This window comes from Canis lupus, chromosome 20 (genome assembly GCF_011100685.1).
Source record: "Canis lupus familiaris isolate Mischka breed German Shepherd chromosome 20, alternate assembly UU_Cfam_GSD_1.0, whole genome shotgun sequence".
In the NCBI taxonomy this organism is placed as follows: Eukaryota; Metazoa; Chordata; class Mammalia; order Carnivora; family Canidae; genus Canis; species Canis lupus.
Genome location: NC_049241.1, coordinates 20,659,346 through 20,679,246, shown reverse-complemented (window position 1 = coordinate 20,679,246; position 19,901 = coordinate 20,659,346). Strand labels below are relative to the sequence as shown.

The following is a 19,901-nucleotide window of genomic DNA, read 5'->3' as shown; positions in this document are numbered from 1 at the left end:
AGTAAATCATTTTGTGATTTAAGGAGATCCTGCCTTCTCTGATATACGGACCCAAATGGTATGCCCATAACCATTTGAGATTTACAGGTCTACATGACAAAACAGAAAACAATTTAAAAAATAGATTATCTGCTAGCATTCAATGGCAAACTCACAAGTTTATTAACTGTTTGATTCTTTAAGGAGGCGTCAGTGAAATATAAAGAGACTGGAAATGACTTAAAGTGGTTTTCTCACAAATTATAACCCATGAGGGAATATTCATCGTTGGGCTACATTTACAGTAGATGAAATGAATTAATTTGAAGAGCATTCTAGTTTTTTTAATAAAATAAATCAGTCCAGTGTTTTTCAACTTGAACAATGTTTGTTCCCCTTTTGAAGGAAAAGAATTTCTTGAAGATTCCTGATTTTAGAAATATGGAAGAGGTATGTTCTACAACAATGCTGCCAGACAGAAATACAGAGTGAGCTGCATGTGTAATTTTTAATTTTCTAGGAGCCACATTAGAAAGAAACAGATAAAATGAATTTTATTTTTTTTATAAAATGACTTTTAAAGATACATCTTATTTAACCCGATATATCAAAAAATCTATCACTTCAGTATGCTAATCAAGTATCTTTGAAATCCAGTGTGTACTTGACACCTTGCCCATCTCACTTCACACTAGCCACAGACACACTTCATGTGACCAGTGGCCACAGATGGCTAGCACATTATATTGAAAAGTACGATTCTTGGGCACCTGGGTGGCTCAGTGGTGGAGTGTCTGCCTTCAGTTCAAGTCGTGATCCAGGGGTCCTGGGATCGAGTCCCGCATCAGGCTCCCCACAGGGAACCCATTTCTCCATCTGCCATGTCTCTGCCTCTCTCTCTGTGTTTCTCATGAATAAATAAATAAATAATCTTTAAAAAAAAATAAAGTACAATTCTTGAAGACCATATTGCCTTGTCGGTGGAAAAAGAAATTTCCTAAAGAAACTCTTACCTGATTCTATTTTAGAAGATGATCATTATTGTTTGGGTTGACTGTATTCACTTCTAAATGGAAGGTCTTTACCAGATCTAGATGGGACTCTACATAACTTATACAACATACATGCCTTTCGCCTCCAAAAACTCTAATGACCGCCTTAAATTCTGGACAAAAATCACACCTGTTAATAAGGATTTTTGTTTGTTTTTAATTTAAGGTCCCTGTCTTTCAGTCTGAGTCACAGTTGAATAATAAAATTATGAGGCCCATGATATTCCCTGGGAACTCTATTGCTTTAAGAATATGTTTCATTAAGGAATTACTCAGTCTGAAGGAAATTTATCGACACTTATCTCATTTTCCCTCCTGCTCTGGGTAGGCGACACCTGTGATTTTCAAAGACAAATAGCTAAAGATGAGGGTCCTGAGCTAGTGCTGCATGTATAGCTTCCTCTGGCTTCCACGATCTTTCTCTCTCCAGCAATGGGTGCACGTGAGGTGTGACCCAGCACCCTCCAGAGGATCCCACAGAAACAGCATCAAATAGCACACATGCCTTCCCCCCCTAGGTCAACCAACTAGCAGGTACCAAAGTTCAGGAGGCTGGAACTACCCAATCTAGCCAGATCCTCAAATTCTGAACACTAAATCCCTCCTTATTGCCCCATACTTATGTTTCCAAGTATACTTGTAATGAGCCCCCCACCAAAAGCGTAAAACTCATCATCTACAGCTACGCAGCTGATCGAAGCACCATAAAATGAAAAGTCTGGGAACTGTGTGTAGGCTGCCATGACTTGGCTCGTTATCCTCATTTCCTTAATAAAATATATTTTAAAATAACTCTCCATTCACATATTTATACTACAAAGTAAAACTGTAACATATTGATTCAAACAATTATAAAGGTAACCTTATCGAAAGCAATTCTGAAATGTACAATGTCACACAACATAAAATTAAAGAAACATTTCTAACCCCCTGATACTATTTCTCTTGTAACATTCAGCCTTGCATTCATAATGCTGATTTGCATATTACTGCTACATCCAACTCAGGTAACCATGACACCTCCAAAATAGACACAAGCAATAAACATGACCAAAATCCTGTCAGATCATTCAAGTGACATTGGGAAAAGAATATTACAAGGTAATTTCTAATATTGAGGATTTGTATCCATACATAAAATATCAACTGAAATAGATCTTCAGAATGAAATTTCCTAAAACGATTAAAGTAAAATGTGAAACCTCACAGTTTATACAAGACAAGAAACATTTGGCTGCAAATGGTTTTATAATTTTGCTAATTAAAAATTATCCCATTTTCACTTTGGATTCATCATGTAACAGAAACAGGAATAACCTTACCATGCCAGAAACACAAGCAAATGATTAAAGTTCTACTCTCAAAAAAATCTTTAAAAGTTGGCAAAACATTTCATTAGGCTACAAATCAAAATCCGTCTGTCCTTGACATCTCTTTAATGTCTTCCAGATTCCACATCTACTTTTTTTTACTCACTCACTGAATCACTCAGAAATTAAAATATGTTAAAATACCACTCATCTTGGACCTCTAGAAAAGTCCTCTAGGATCGTACAACCTTCAGGCCCCTCCACATGAGCAATGGACCCATAATGCTACCAACTGATTTATGTAAAGTATTCCATAAGTTTCACAATGAGAAAAAAAAAATATTCTCAGAATCGTGCCTTCATCAATAAATCTGCTACATGAGAAGAATATAAATAAATACCAAAAAGGGGCCACCGTGAACTCTCTTCTGAAGTTTGCCAAGTGGAAATGGGTATAACTATGATTAAAAATAAAAATCTTTGAGCTTCCAAGGTGTTACCAACAAAATATGCCTACAAAAAGAAGAATGCAAGTGGCAAGGAGGTTGACTGATGAGCACGTATTTCTCTGTAAAGCTAATGAAGGCAATGTTTACAGCGCATACTTATTTATTTATGCTTCCCTTCCCTGAGCCCTCCATGTGCCATGGGAGTCAGTGTGTGCTAATGGCACTGAACACCAGAGAACCTTCCAACTGCGAGTTGCAGTCACTGTGTCAGTGGAAACAATGAATCACAGACGTGCAACCTGGGATGAGTTGTGGCAGCACCTTACATGTGTCACCAATGTGTCATGTGACATGGTTGTTGCCATGGTGAGGCTCCATGTTCAGGAAATGTGTTAAGTCTCATAGAAGGCACCCAGCCATCCCCCAACGTACCCATGCCCGTGAATATATTTTGAAATCTTTCCGCTGCTGATAACATGGTGATTGGCTTCCTCGCTGGGAGTTTTGTTGGAAGCAGGGGGGGAAGAAAGTCACTTGGGGAAAGCTGAAAGAAAATGAAATATAGCATCCCAGTGTCTGTGTGTGTGGGCTCCAACCCAGCAAGAAGAGCAGTACCCTTAAAAGTAATTATTCAAGTCTTCTGATGGGATAAAAGTGGACCATCCCAAAAAAAGGGGGAGGTAATTTTTAAGTTACTTACATCATTTCTGTGCATTAAAACAATGGAGAAAGCTAAAGAGACTAAAGACTCCACAATTTCTTGAGCAGAACAGAAACACTGTATGGATTAAGGATGTACAGATGAATTACCCTAGTCATGATTACCAAAAAATCTTCCTCTTGGGCTTTTCTTACCAGAGTGTCCAATTTTACCCTACCGCTGCTTTTGTCATCTGAAAGCATGAATAAAAATTGTAAGAGACTCACCAAGGTGAAGACTAAAGAACCTACTTAAGGCCTAAGCAGAGGGGTCTGGCGCCTGGCAGTCACACAGGGAGCTGCCACTGCATGGTTGAGAACCAGGGCTACTACCGTCACTTCTCTATTGCTACCTGGCTTGCAATGAAGAAAAGCCTATTCCAGCATCCTGACTTCAAGGGAAGATTTACAATTCTTTAGCAACAGTTTCTTTACATGCCAGGTTCCCAAATTTGGAATTTCAGAAGTGGGTCAAGAAAAGTCAAAATGTTTCCTTTCCAATTGATGGAGACAGTTTTGTCACAAAGGAGTACCTTTAAGTAACTTGTATGTAAATGTAGACACGTCAGAAAAAAAAAAATATATGCTTCTGGGGCTGTTGGAGCTGTGAGAACCACCCAAGGTGGTTACAGGGTACCTCAAACTAAACGAGAGCCTGTCCTGAACACCTGAAGGAGCAAAGGACACCTGAAGAAGACTCAAGAAGGACCCATGGGTGATCTGAAAATAGCTGATGGATTATCATGTAGAAGAGATAGGTTCTGGACAATCTCAAGGTATCAAGCCAAACAATGAAGAGGTAAGACCGTGGGTGATATTTTCGTCCAATTTAAGAAAGAACTTCCAAACCCTAAGGTTTGGTAAGAGATAAAATGAACTTACTGAAATAGGCTATGTTCAACATCCTAGAGTCACTCAGATGGTCTCGATGTTCATGGAGCTGCAACACAGCCTCAAAGATTCAGGCACAAGATGCATGGTGACAGTAGGCAGCTTCAGTATTCCTTCGAACACTAAATACCTAGGAGTCACTGAATATATGTGACGTATATGACCGGGACACATAGGTACACATATACAGACACATAAAATTCACATCCTGGGACACAGCAGAGAGATATCGGCAAAATGTGCTGTAATCATCCAAAACCACATTTTTTTTTTAATTTAGGGTGTAGTTTAGGGCTAATAGCTACCTATATCATTCACTGAAAATTTACTACATGCCAACCCTTTTGTAATGCTTTCTGTGCATTAATTCATTTAATCCTACGATCACCTACGAGTTAGGTACTACTATCATTCACATTTTAAAGGCAAGGAAACTGAGGTACAGAACAGCATCATAACTTACCCAAGATTCTACTGTTAGTCAGTGGCAGAGCCAGGATTCAAACCCAAGTAGTCTGGCCAACATCCTGTGTTCTTAATCACCACATTTAGCTGTTTATTACACATTAAAGGTTCTACATCTTGGCTCTGGATCATGGAATACATTTATTTTTCATTTAATAAAAAAATAAAATAAAATAAAATAACCCTCTGCAAGGCTTTCAACCTAATTCTATCTTTGCTGTGTTCTCTCTGCCACTTCCTACCTTTTTTATTACAATGGACATTTCTGTGGAAAACATATTTGCTTCTCGGGGCTTCATCTTTTCTAGATGTTATTCCCAGTTGCATTAACAATACCTTGGTTCACAAACTATGGTGTGCTGAAAATCAGAAAGTCTTTTCCCTTCGTATCTCAGCCAATTTTATCATGATATTTGATAATGAAATATTCCTCTAGATTATTCTCCTGTACCTTTCTTGAAAAACATCCTTTTCGTTTCTCGTCCCTGGTCATTTTTTTCTTACTCAATGCTGTGTTAAAGCTTGGATTCCATTTTATTAAAAGGCCGCACTCCCTGCATTCACTCTTGACAATGTTTACCCCTCCCTTAACTTCCCTCACCTGTTGACAAAAGATTAAAATCTTCAACAAAAAGGGGAGAACTCTAATTGAAGGTATCTTCTTTCCAGAATGCTCATGCTCACTTTCTTTTTTAACCATTCCTGTCCTCCAGAGATTTCTTTACAGAAAATTAAATGACATATATTACATGCCTCCTGGTCTCCACGTCCTTTATGACAAAGTCAGGGACATTTAGAAGAAAATTTCTTACTTTATTCATTCAATACCACCTCTCAGAATTTTGCTGTCCCCAAGAACCACTTGTCCAATAATTTTTATATTTTTCTCTAAATGTCTCCATTTTATTAAATGTTGCATTGAACGAGTATGAGCTGAGACACCAGACCTAATGTGCGAATAATATTTTTGCTACATATTGAATACATAATACATATTGAAAGTAATACCTCTTAGATTTTTCAAAAATGTTCATCTGTGTCTCCTGGCAAACTCATCTCAAATTCCACTGGTGAGAGATAGAACACACTTCAGAAAATGCTGGTTATCGAGGAGAATACAGATCTAATGCCACTTTAAAAGTCTACTGTTCTTCCCTGACTTGTTTTCCCTTTCACTTTACCTTTTACCCCTCGCCTCACTTTTACTTCTAGCTTATAGTTCTCTCGTTTAAAATACAGGAAGGGAGAGGGGGACCCCACTACATCTCACCCTAAATCAATAAATAATCCAATCACACAGAACAGCTTATCTCAAGAGGAGATTTAAACAAAAGTAAAGACATTATTATTTCATCAGAAACTGAAGAGCAAATGATTAAGCCGAAGCATCAGAGAACAAGAAAAAAGAAGTGGCTCCCTGGCATGGCCTCATGCTCTATCTTCTTTAGACTAGGGTTCAGCAAACCACAGGCCCAGGGGGTCAAAGTGAACCTGCCGCCCAAGAGCTAAGAATAGTTGTGACATTCTTTCGGGGTTGGGAAAAAATTAATACTACGGCTTCGGGTCGAGTGGAAATTAGACAAACTTCAAATTCCACTGTCTGTCAATACATTTTATTGGAAACACAGCCATGCCCATTAGTTCACAGATCATCTGTGGCTGCTTTCATGGAACAGACCATGGCACGCCAAGGCTGAAATATTTACTGTCTGGCTCAGAAGTTCGCTGATCTCTGATACGGACAAAGAAGTTCTATAAGCCTTTGAGCATCACACACATACACAAGCATTTTGTTTTGAGTTATAAAAGGTCCCCGCTCCCACTACGGCAAAAAAACAAAAAACAAAAAACAAACCCCAAACAATAACAACAAAAACCCACAGAACAGGACTAAGAAGAAAAGCATAAGGAACCTCCAGATATTCAGCATTAAGATCAGATCAAAAGCTTCTGTTCGTACCTGTGGCCCTGACTGGAAGCACATGTACCCACCAATCGGCACCATGTGGGCTGCAGGTTCCACTGCCTCATTTCTCAGGCGATTCTGAGGACTAGTAACCCTCCTAAGAGTAAATGATCCCGAGGCCTTTTTTAAGCTGCATCATTATTAACAATTAAAAGGCTGCCACCACACATACACAATAACTTTCTTGTACTTTAATATGCATATCCATAGTCTGATTATACCAGCGTGGAGAGATTGACAGGAAAAGCGGAGTGTCGTGGCTCCAAGGAGACACTACATTGATCAGTAAATAATACACGTTTTTTGAAACTGTCTAACTGCATATTTACACTTGTCAGCTCTCATATACTTTGGTGACAGACTTCTTTTTCAAACATCTATGTAGAAAACTCTAATACTGATTTTTAAAATGTTTTTAATAATTACCAAAAAAACACGTCTCGGATGTATGAGGTTTAAATTATACCCGCCAAAGAGTGCCACCTGGAGCATTAATTGCTACATCTTTAACATTCCTAGTTACATCAGTATATTTGCAAATGTCTCAAAAAGGTTAGAATACGGTTGCAAGTGACCTATTTCTAGTGCCTACAAGGTACCAAGCATTGTATTTAAGGACTTGGCAGCCAACAAGGTAGATGCTACCATTGTTCCCATTTGACAAATGAGGAAAGTGAGCTTTGAGGAGGACACATGACTTGGCCATGGTCATACTATTAGTGAAACCTGGGACAAGGACCTGAGGCTAACACTCCCCTTAACCCATACCAAGCTGTGGAAATCTGTATTTTATCAGGTTGCTCAGGCAGCCCTTAGAGATCACACTTTTAAAAACATAGCCCCAAGAACTTAGAGGAAGAGGACAATAAAGTCCAATGGGTCTTGGGTTCAAGTCCCATCCACTTCCCTCCAAACACTGACCACAGGAGAATGAGAGAGAAAATCTATAACAGGTGTATCATAGCCTCTGGCATGTCACATATGCTCACTTACAATAGCTACTGAACAACTGTCATTTTTTTATAGGTCACCGAATACTTGTATGTCAGGTAAAGTCATTTTATCTATATTGTCCAGAAAATTACTTTGACTCTTAGCTGATTAGGTTAGCATCTTTTTGCCCTAAGACTCCATATCAATTAAATTACACCAGCAGCTGAGAGCTGGCAAAGGTAGGGTAGAACACGGGGGAGCAGAGATGTGGTTCTACCCAGTGACTGGTTATCAACCACTAGACTAGATAAAGGAGTTAGATATACCCCTCACCTCCACCCACATACAACTTCATTATAAGAGTGGTCAAATACATGAAGAAGTAGAGAAAATAGTATAATGAGCCCCATGTACCCATCACCCAGATTCCAGAATATCAAGATTCTGCTTCCCTTTGTTCTTTTCTGATTATTTGTGACAGAAATCACAAATGACAGGCCATTTCACCCTTACATGACCCAATATGCAACTCTCCGAAAAACATGGAGAGAAAAATCCCCTCAATAATAAGTGAACACACGTCGTAAAAAAAAAAAAAACAATTCCACAGAGCATCCCTGAAACTAGCCTGCTGGCCATTTAGCCTGGACATCTATCCTGGAAGGGCAGTCATCCCTGTAGGCCATAGGCAAGGGGCCTAAATAACTGAACAAAGTAGCAGCACTGGGCCTTTCCAATGCTAGAGCTGTGAGCACAAAATTCCAGTGGCAAGGTTCTCCCTTCCAGCATGTTCTCCAGAGCAGCTGGGCTGCTAGTCCTATGGAGTCTGTTCATACTGTATCAAGGAAAAAACTCATCTGTTCAAATGTTAGGGACTCCATGAGCTGCCACTACCAGGAGCATCTTTACTTTAGAAGAGAACCCAAGGAAGCACACAACACTGAGCCCACCCGCATGATTCTGGGAGATTTTAGACTGAGGGAAAGGCCAGTAGGTAAGGAATATCTTTGAAAAAATTTTTGGAAGAAGTTATTTCCTTTTATATCACCAGTTCTATAAAAATCCTGTTTGTATATTAAGCTGCAGTTTTAAATGAGTTGGATTCCAATTCCTTCCATAAAGACAACTATAAGCTACAAAATCTTCCCTGCCTAAATGAAATAAAAGGGCCTTAAAGAACTACAGAATCTATTGAAGATGAGGAGGCAGCAGTATGCCCCCGTGGCTTACGAGCTTTGAATTTGGCCCAAGTTAAGGTAAACTCCACTTGAAAAACTTGCTATGTGATCCTGAGCAGGTGACCAAGCCACTGAGCTTCTGTCTTCTCAACAATAACCCCAGGGGCTCCTGTGTGGCTCAGGTGGTTAAGCATCTGACTCTTGATTTTGGCTCAGGTCATGATCTCAGCATCGTGAGATCAAGCACCTCATTGGGCTGTACAGTCAGTGCAGAGTCTGCTTGAGATTCTCTCTCCCTACTCTTCTGCTCCTCCCCTCTGTTCGTGCATCCTCTCTCTCTCTCAAATAAATAAAATCTTTAAACAAACAAAATAATAATATCCAGAATACAGAGACACTGTTAGAATTAAAAGAGGTAACTAATGTGATATTCAAACAACTAGGAAAACCTAATGCCACATGAGTCGTTGTTCTAATTATTTGTTAACAAACATCACTAAATATCATGGAACATAAAGACGGATGAAAAAGATTTCACCTCATGAGTCTATTCCAATCGACTGCTTGGAGCTTCAAGGGACCATGTATACAGAAAACCCAAGAGTCACCATCAGAACAGACCATGATGGGTCCCACTAATTTTGTCATCCTTGACTAAGGCCAACCCTATCTTCCTATAAACATGCACCAAGAGGTTAACAATTCATATGTTCACCTACAATCACTTTCCAGAACTCTGGTTCCATGACCAACACACACAAATAATCAAATAATACGTTGAAATGAAATTAAAATGCAAATTAACTAAATGGTGCTTAAGTACACTAATTGCTCATTTTTCTTTAAGAAGGAATTAAAATGATGGCAATTCTCAACAGGGTACCTTAGCAGCATGCACACAGACTAAGTGGAAATTTCCTTCTCTTAGTCTCTGTGCATTACTTGAACCAAGTTAACAGAAAACAGATTATTTTCAAAAACAACACGCAATGTAACTTAAGTTCCTAGAATTTTACATCACGGAAGATATCATTTGAAATATAATAGTTGAATGCCTTCCTCCCTGGTACAGCTTGCTTCGGTGTATTGATAAAAACCAAGATTAATATGCAAAAGGAAATTGCAAGGAACTTGCCCTGAACCGGTCAGCACCTGGTACATGTGTGTGCCCCTCCCTTTGAGAAAGAAACTGTACTTGGAGAGTGAGAGTCTGGGTTTCATTCTCACCCCACCACTTCCTTGCTGGGTTTTAGCCTCAGTTGATGCACAGGTAACAAGAGGGTGAGAATGGTCTCTTTTTTATCTTTTCCAAACTACAGAATTAAAAAAAAAAAAAAAAAAAAAGCAACAACAACAAAAAACAAAACAAAAACCCCCTACAAAATTATAATGCTTCACATACATAACACCAAAACCAGGTGAAAGGTAAAAAATAAACTACCTCACATCACACAATCATGGCAGACACATGTTAAAAACCCAATTGTTGGGATCCCTGGGTGGCGCAGCGGTTTAGCGCCTGCCTTTGGCCCAGGGCGTGATCCTGGAGACCCGGGATCGAATCCCACATCGGGCTCCCGGTGCGTGGAGCCTGCTTCTCCCTCTGCCTGTGTCTCTGCCTCTCTCTCTCTCTCTCTCTCTGTGTGACTATCATAAATAAATAAAAATTAAAAAAAAAAAAAAACAACTGTTACACAACCAGGTAACTGCTAAAATTGTATGTGCATGAGATCTTCTCATTAATATAACAAACATACTGTTTAAGCACTGGATGCCAAATATTCAGGTTAAGTATTGGGTGTATACAGTAAAACTACAAGGACTGGTCAAAAGTCACTTGCTTGGCATTATTTTGTTCATATTCAAGTCAATGGTGAGTGTGTAAGCTTGCCTACAGGAACTTAAGTGGAATAATTCTGAGGTCACATCAGCACTCAACAGAAGAGAGGATGTGATCAATTAGTGATGTCTGTCAAGACACAGGAATGGACAGGAGTGGGTAAAATAGAAGATCCAAAGTGTGTCAGGAATGCTCGCCACCCTTGATTTAGGCAAGGGGTATGACGCTTTGTGTAAATGTCATGTGAATAAAAGCCTGCCCGATACATTAAAAGTTTACTCGACAATGAATTTGTATGTCCAGAAAAATGTGTGTATAATCCCATAAGGGGCTTAGAGGGGAATGGAACATATCTGCAATATAAATGCAGATTACCTTTATTACAAAATTGGATCATATTCTCATTCCTAGACTAATTTCCTATATCATAAAACCTATATTCAATTTTATAAATAGCATACACCAAGAATCATAAATTCAGTTAATGCAGAAATTTAACAGATTTTTTTTTTTAATAAAAGTGAGAAAAGGCTGTTTTCGAGCAAGTATCTGAAAGGACAGAAAGGGCTCTTTCTTTGAAGATATGTTTTTCCCTCTGACTCTACCTCCTTGGGGACATAACTAGAGGAGAAATAAATTCACAGCTAATATATATGAAGTAACATGTTTAACATTATCCAATGAATTTATATCTACCTACACCATATAAATTTATCTCACATAAACTGTCACCTCCAACAGAATTCATTAAAACATTGTTATAGCTTCTGAATTAAACGCAACCTTCTAATTGGAATTTAATCTTACAATAGTAGTGGCTTTTCTTTTTTAATTGACAAACGGAATAATTCATTAGTTTGTCTTGGTTCTGTCTGAAGGATTGGAAAGCAAATTTGACCTAGGTGTTGGCTGGCCACCGCTCTGAAGAACTCTGGGGTGGGGGTGAAGTGGGGGCTGAAGGTCCCTTCACCATCCTCAAAACTCCTCCTGCTGCTTATGGGGCTGGAAAAGGATGGACACTCACTCACATCATCCCGAATGACTACATTAGTAATATATTCCATTACCTCCACGTAAATGTCACGTTAATTTCTGATCTTCATCAAGCCAGACAATGGTTTCCACCTTGGCCCCTAGCCAATTAGCTGTGTGGAAAATATTCAGCCAATTACATTACTTCTATTAGGTTAGGGACTGGAGAGAAAGGCAAAATAAACGCCTCTAAAATACTTCGGAGATAAAATGTAAGTTGACACTGTCTTCGCATGCTGGAGCCCAAGTTATACAATCTGATAGGCAGCTGCCAGCACTCATAACTGCTTATTAAATCTAGCCTCTCTTTATGGCGTGAGTGAAGATCTGTATTTTTACCAATATTAGGTTCATTGTGTTATGAAAGAGACCAAAATACTTAAGATCATTCGCTCTGGCTTATAAAGCATATTAGGTAGTTTATTAAATTGTTAAAATTACTTTTCAAACTCAAAATTTCAGGGACTGGAAGTTTAAGCACAACAAAATGGCTTTGCCCACTGACAGGTTCCAGCATAAGACAACTCAAGAGGGGAGCCCATCAGACAGCTTTCCTGTCCCAAAACACCTGCTACCTGCCCCCACCTCTTCCTGGAAGCTGCACTACCACCACCACCACCGCACCCCAAAACCAATGACAAAAAAAATACACCCTCAAGTTTTATATAAAAGCAAGGAACTCCCAGCTAAAACGTAGCCCATTCTCAAGTTTTAAGTGGGAAGAAATATTTCCTATGATTTTCCCTCAACCAATAGGTTAAAAGCTAGGAATTGCATTATGAGAGAGATGAAACAAGTAACTGTGGGCAAGTAAGGGAAAACAATTAGTGACAAAACAATGTTGCATGGTGCTACATTCTTGTACCGGATCCTCCAGCAAAAGACAATTCACTGATAAGGAGCAGGCAATGCCAAGGCACAGACTGAATAACAAGCCAGCAATTCACCATCTCTACTCCACTCTTTCTCAGGAAAACTCTATGCAAATCCAGACTGTTATTATCACATTTATTAATAACACTGTGGCTAACTGCCTATTAAATATGCAGCAGACTTAGCTGCTCTTCACTCTTGGAGTCTCGTGATGTGCATCAGATAGGTATCCGTATCAACTACAGCTACACGCCAGGGAAACAGGAGCCAACTCTGACTCCCTGCTGGCGAATGGTGGCATGAAAGAACCATCAAAAAAAGAGACCTCAAGCGCTCAGCCCGTCTTTCTCTGTTATCCTGCACCAAAAGTAACTTACTATGCAGGTATGGTTATCACCAAAATAAACTGAGTACATTACCCATTTTCTGACCTTAAAATTTTGCCACAATGGTCTATTTGTGCAGACCTTTTCTCATATGGTTTAACTGCCTTGCAAGCGACTGCAGTTTATTGTTCTGGATGCCTACCCTCATGACTGTGACTCTGTCCTACCATGAAGACACTTAGCACAAAACACTCAAAATTAGAGTTTATTTCAAGCCTAAAACTTCAAATTATAAGAGGTAACAATTAATTGGTGCTTTTCTGGGGTTACTCAATAAACTGCAAAGTTCTTAAAGCCACAGGACTGTGAATTATTTTTGACAATGAAAGGACTTAGATATAAGATACATAATACATGGAAAGTCAGGTTACTGCATCACGGAGGAAGAGAATTTAGTCATTTGAGCAAATCCTGGAGGTGTGTGCTTTGAGGAAGAATAGGATAGAAAATCAGAACACATGCTCCAGCTCATTAGATTTCAGGGACTTCCACTACCTACTGAAAATATAGTGAAGGGAAGCTTATTACAATCTGATAAATACAAAGCACTTCCTTAATATAAAAAATTGGTATCTGACCAGGCCATTTTATCAATTCAAAAGAGAGATCGTTTCATTATAGTTCTTGAGACTGATTTTTTTAAATAGCAGGCCTCACCCAATGAAATTAATGAATAAAATAAACCCTGTCTTCAATAAATCCATTCATGTGGTTTTGTTAAATTTCATACATCAATTTTATGATAGTGAGATTGAGTCAGACTTTCTCAATACTGAAGACAGAGATGACAGTTAATCTCAAATCTGAGTTTGCTACTATTTCAACAACTTTAGAATTCCAACCACTTCTATGAATTCTCCTGTGTATATGAGACAGGCCCAGGCTTTCGTCTCACCTTGACCTGGATCCAAAAAGATACCATGTTTCATAATGCATGCTATCTGCTCACTGGCCTACAGATCATCCACAAAAATCTATCATAGCTAGTAGCAGTGGAAGACCCTCAGAGGAACTTCATGGATGAGAAATCAAAGGACATTCCCAAGACCATCCAGGAAGATGATGAAAGATCTTTACTAGCTCTAAATTCCATGACTCCATTAACCATTTCTTTTAACTGTGGGCATCCTTGCCTCTTGTGTTACTATTTACTATTTGCCTTATCTCTTGCCAATTAAAGAAGAAATAACATCAGGAAGATGGAAGACTTTGTTTTTCCTCTATCTAAAGCTTCAGCAGACTGGAATAACAAAATGGCCCAGGTGGAAGTGAATTTTAGCACTCAAAAGCTCTTTGAGGATCTTCTAGTCAATAATAACTGTGGCTCCTTTTTTTTTTTTTTTTTTTTAAATCTATGAAATGGGAAGGTCAAATTGGTCTCTAAGTATAGAATCTTTGAGGGATGCCTGGGTGGCTCAGGAGTTGAGCATCTGCTTCTGGCTCAGGGCATGGTCTCAGAGTCCCGGGATCGAATCCCACATCAGGCTACCCTCAAGGAATCTACTTCTTCTTCTGCCTATGTCTCTGCCTCTCTCTGTGTGTCTCTCATGAATAAATAAATAAAACTTTTTAAAAAAAATCTTTGGGGCACCGAGGTGGCTCAGCTGGTTAAGCATCCAAGTCTTGATCTCAGCTCAAGTCTTCATCTCATGGTTCTGAGTTTAAGCCTCACGATGGGCGTGGAGTCTACTTTAAAAAATAAATAAAATTGGGCAGCCTGGGTGGCTCAGCAGTTTAGCGCCGCCTTCGGCCCAGGTCGTAATCCTGGAGACCTGGGATCGAGTCCCACATCGGGGTCCCTGCATGGAACCTGCTTCTCCCTCTGCCGGTGTCTCTACCTCTCTCTCTCTCTCTCTGTATCTCTCACGAATAAATAAATGAAATTTAAAAAATAAAATAAAATTTTAAAAATTAAAATAAATAAATACAATAAAAGCTTTTAAAATCTGTCCCAGGGATCCCTGGGTGGCGCAGCAGTTTGGCACCTGCCTTTGGCCCAGGGCGCAATCCTGGAGACCCGGGATCGAATCCCACGTCGGGCTCCCGGTGCCTGGAGCCTGCTTCTCCCTCTGCCTATGTCTCTGCCTCTCTCTCTCTCTCTCTGTGACTATCATAAATAAATAAAAATTTAAAAAAAATAAATAAATAAATAAAATAAAATAAAATAAAATAAAATAAAATAAAATAAAATAAAATCTGTCCCAAATAGCTAAATGCATAACAATGTCTTAAGGAGACACTTATTAGAGAAATTTTATTCAACTGCATGGGTTGGATGTCTCAATCTCTATAACAGAGATAAACTAGAAAAAAAAAATCACTGAAGACAAAGAAGTAGGGTCCAGTTCCAACCAGGACAAGGACTTAGACATCTCAAATTAGACCCCATGGGCTTCAGCTGCTCCATCTAGAAGATGAGGGCATTTAAACTGACAACTTCTAGGGCCTTTTTAGTACTGACAAATAGGGTACTCTAACCTACCTGCTTTGTTTTAAATATAGGAAATCACAACAGAGACTAACCCGTCCCATGTCAAGTAACTATTAGGCCTCCCAATAGTAGTATAATGCTCCTTCTCCTTCACTACCCTTCCCTCCATAAAAAGGAATCTGTTTCAAATACAATCATGCTAAGACAAACGAGATGGACTTTATGCCAATGGTTCTTATCATTAAATGTCACTGAATACAAAACGTGAAATGAAATGGTTCCCCATAAAGGTGACTTCATCCTATGACAAAGCTACCACTAAATGATGTCAGACTTTTTATCCAGAACACCTGGCCTCAACAAAGTATTTTCTCTGACAAAGGCAAGTCACAGTTGTTCATTCATTACTGTCAGAGAGTCGCTGATTGCCAACGAACATGGAAGATGCCATCAAATACAGAAAATATGTGTAAGAGAAAAAAATCATCATGTTCCTTCTGACCTTCCCCCAAAATTGCAATCAGTACTTTGGTGAGGTGAACAATGATTGAAAGAAATGCTCGTAAGTCTTTCTGAAAATCTTTGTGAGGCCACAGTAGTTTTCTCAAGAACCCTTATCATATGGAAAGCTTGGGATGAGACCTTCTTAGTGAATAAGTCAGACTAAATTCCCGCTAAAACTCAAGATGAGATCATTATACTTTTATTCCATGGTGGTTCATTGTTTGCTGAGGTATTATGGGACCAGAAAAGCAATTATTCTTTCGGTGATGCATATGGCTCATAACTTAGATGGCCCACCCTTCACTGTATGAATAAGAAAAAAAAAACACGCAAACAAAAAATAGTTCTTCTGTGTCCTACTGTGTCTTTTATAAATCCTCAGATCAATGCAGGAGTTATTCGAGAGGGTTACAGCAGAAAACAGCAGAGTCGCTTTCTTCTTTGAAAATGAGAATCTCTCACCCTCAGTTTGCAATTGCTCTGATGAACTTAGGACTTGTAACAGTTTCCTGCACTGTGTGTGACCCCTGCAGCCACTTTTTTGTCGTGAATTTTCAGACAAATACTCATAAACATGCACTTACCCTGTTGGCCAGCAAGCATCACATCCACCCGTTCATGGTTGACAGCAAATCAGAGAAGGGATCGAAGCCCTCACCATCGCCCAAATGTTTCTTTTGGAAACTGGAATTGTCAGCAAAAGGTCCTGGGACACTGCAATACAAAAATATTTTTTACACATAACTAAGATGTAGCTTCTAAAACCACCACTTCCTTAAACTTGAAAACAGCAAGGCAGACATAGAATCTAGAGGTAGGGGAAAACACCTTTAAAATGAGGGTATATCAATATATCAAAATGTGATGCTGTAAAATATGAACCGGAAATACCGCTTTGAAAGATACGTTTACCAATTACTTTGACACATATATCAAAAGATTGTTGTTTACTGCGGACTTGGTGCAAAATATTTTACATATTTTGGCATTGAAAAAATATCAGGTCCCGTCATAGACTGCTCAGGTAACAATAAGGTGTTCGAACTCGAATATTATGTGGATAAGTGTACCATTTCCTAAGAAGTAATTATCTTTTCCAGAAGATGAAAAAATGTAAAAAAGTAAATAACAATTTATATTATTTTTAAGTAATAATGAACATTGTTTCTCCTCCAAAATAATCCTAAAAATGTCTACAAGTTACTTAAGGAGCAAGACTCAAGGAGACATGCCCATTAAGAGACAACATACTATGTAATGTGCAGGCGTCAAAGTGGAGAAGCCTGAATTCTGGACCTGATGTTGTCACCAGTCATGTGCACCCAGCAAAGCTACTTACTATTTCAAGATTCCAGCCACTTCCTGTACAAGGTCAGAGCAATTATTAATGTTCCCCAAGTCCCTTCTACTGCTTAACTTTGTTGGGTTGTTGGGTTTTTGTTTTTTTTATTTTGATAAAGTACACTTATTCCAAATAAGCTAAACTATAAACATCTCCTTTAGTATTACTGATTAAAAAGATTTTTATCACGGATCATTCTTATGTCAATCTGCCATCAACACTGAAGATGTGCTATAGGCAGAGGGTTTTTGCACATGCATAGAAGAATTCTTACCCTGGCACTAGTGCCCAACCCTGGTGAGCTGCCACCCTTGATGGATGACAGCATTCCTTGGGTGCCCATGGAAGGCTTCCATTTCTCTCTACAAAGTACAGTTCCAACTACTATGGAAATCGACCCCAATGTATTACGCATGAGTGTTTCTCCAACTTTTGTGTGTATAAGCGTAGCTTGGAGTCATCAGCAAAAAGAAATGGACTAAGCTTGTTTACCATCTCTTAGGATAAAAACACACTTCTCCCTGTGGCCTACAAAGCCCTGCAAATGGATCACTTTCTACTTCTCTGCCACCTCCAGTCACCAAGTCAATTCCCAACTACAACACAGTTACAGTGGTCTTCCTTCCACTTCAATCAAGCTATGCTTTTCTGTCTCAGGGCTGGAGCACTGGTTTCCCCGCCCCCCGCCCCCTGCCCCCAGTCCCAGCTCCCTTGAAATGCCATGAGCCTCCTCCTTACACAAATGGCTTTCTCATCACTGGGTCTTAGGGGCAAAGGCTGCTTCAAGCAGACTGTCCTGCCTACCTACTTAGGTTAGATCCCTAATGCCTCTCAGTGAGAACAACCTATTTGCTTTCTCCAGAGCTTTTGTCGTAATCTCTGAACTTTTTTCTCATTTATTCACTGGTCTTCCCCACTTGAATCTAAGCTCTGCAAGATAAGGGAACATTCTCTGTTTTATTTATCACTCTACTCTAAAACTTCAGAAAAAGTGCCTGGTGTATAGCAGGCACTCCATACAGATTTATTGGGTCAACAAATGAATCAATCATCAAAAAGAATTCATTCAAAAAAAAAAAAAAAGAATTCATTCTTCAGAATCCTACAAAAATACTATTGACTGAAAACTCATGATGTGCTAGATATTAAGTATTTTATAGCAATTGTTTCATTTACTTCTCTTCATATGACAAAGTTCCTAGTAGACAATGTTGTAAGTTTAAAAGATGCAGATAAGAAAACTAAGGTGTAGTCTTAGGAACTTGCCCCTAAACCCACAGAAGCAGGGGCTTGACTCTACCCCTTGTTAGTGTGCACTCGTTAGAGCTCTGTATTTTTCCAGTCAATACAGTCATACAAACATTTTGAGTGCCTACCTTGTACTAGACACCCTTCTGACTCAAGCTCACTGCAAGGTCTTGTAGCCTCTGTGATCCTGAGCTTTCTGCTTCACACAGGGAGAGCTAAGGCACCCCACAATGACCAGGCAGTCAGTGCAAGTGAGAAAAATAGGCCAGGTGTAAGGTGCAGAGAGCAACGCGCCAGGTTGCAAACTTGAAGACCAGCAGTTTTTCAGCCAAAGAGGGCAGGCCAGTGCCCTCCACAAGCCAACTGTTGCCACAGGGGAACATAAGCCCGGGGCTTCAAGAGCTTCTAATTCTATGAAGGAACACAGTCATCTTTACTATTTTGTGAAATTTCCTAATTTTTCAAAGATAGCAGCTCACTTTTTAATAGCACATGTGAAAGAAGGGGTGGGGAGGAGAAAAGAAAGAACAAACTTGCAAGCCCCATGCCAAATGACTGCCCAAGTCATGCCATGTCCGTGATTCTGGAGGTATCTGGAAGCACAGAGAGGCTGTATAACTGAACACAGAAAAACACAGTAGGTATCTGCATACGTAAGGGCTCTCCAAAGGAATTATCTCAAGCAAGTTTTAGAATGAACTGGAAGGTGGGGTAGCAAAGGTGTTTCACAAAACCAAGAATGTGGTATTCAGAGGCTTGGAGGTGAGGAAGGAGGCAAGGCACACCAAAAAACAGCAGTTCATGGAGCTTTCCTTTTCATTCATGCTCGGAGAAGCTGCAGGTTTCCAGCTAAGACACAGGCTGGCCAAACAATGCTCTAAGTGTTGTCATTAGTGTTGTCTTGCTTGATTTCCTAAAATATGAAAGTTACCATGCATAGATGAGAATAAAAAACAATGGGGGCCCTCGGTGGCTCAGTCGGTTGGGTGTCTGACTCTTCATCTCAGCTCAGGTCAGGATCTCAGGGTCTTGAGTTTGAGCCCCATAACAAACAAAAACAAAAACAAAAACAAAAAACAACTACCACCACGGTTTATGGAACTTTTTTTAGTTTTATTTGTATAGGTTTTAAGAGTCCCATAGACCCAGAACTGAATTCCAAATTCTCTATAATTCTGACCAAAATACTATATAAATAATATATAGTCCACTTTTCATATGTATTTGCAGTGTATATATACTACAAAATACATACTGTATATATACACATACACCATAATGCATACATAAAGTACATATATATACCTTTATATACTATAAAAT

The 19,901-nt window shown here is 39.2% G+C and overlaps 1 protein-coding gene across 2 annotated transcripts in view; it reads right to left on the bottom strand.

Moving 5' to 3' along the window:
• Positions 1–19,901, bottom strand: part of FOXP1 (forkhead box P1) — a 584,602-nt gene that overhangs the window by 478,866 nt on the left and 85,835 nt on the right. For both annotated transcript variants that reach the window (XM_038565860.1, XM_038565870.1), the window contains one exon: positions 16,573–16,702. The gene's annotated coding sequence lies outside the window, so the exon portion shown is untranslated. The remainder of the gene's footprint in view (positions 1–16,572; positions 16,703–19,901) is intronic.